The sequence below is a fragment of the Theobroma umbraticum genome, unplaced genomic scaffold (assembly GCF_002168275.2).
Source record: "Theobroma umbraticum cultivar Fairchild unplaced genomic scaffold, ASM216827v3 scaffold_67.0, whole genome shotgun sequence".
NCBI lineage: Eukaryota > Viridiplantae > Streptophyta > Magnoliopsida > Malvales > Malvaceae > Theobroma > Theobroma umbraticum.
The window spans coordinates 5,725,048-5,725,249 of NW_018397262.1; the positions used below are offsets into that span (position 1 = coordinate 5,725,048).

The following is a 202-nucleotide window of genomic DNA, read 5'->3' on the forward strand; positions in this document are numbered from 1 at the left end:
AAATTATTGAAACATCCTGGTAAAATCCCAGAGATTTTACTTTCAGAGAGGTCCAAGATTCGAATATATTTTAATCTACAAAGTTGATTAGTTATCTTCTTGTTAAATTGATTGTTTTGAAGGCTAAGAAAAACCAACGATGATAAAACCTTCACCGATCCACAAAGAAATTCTTTCTGATAATCTATTATTACTTAGGTCC

General features: G+C 30.2%; 1 pseudogene; it reads right to left on the bottom strand.

The window, feature by feature from the left end:
- The window catches only part of LOC110419846 (uncharacterized), a 4,345-nt pseudogene that overhangs the window by 411 nt on the left and 3,732 nt on the right, over positions 1 to 202 (bottom strand).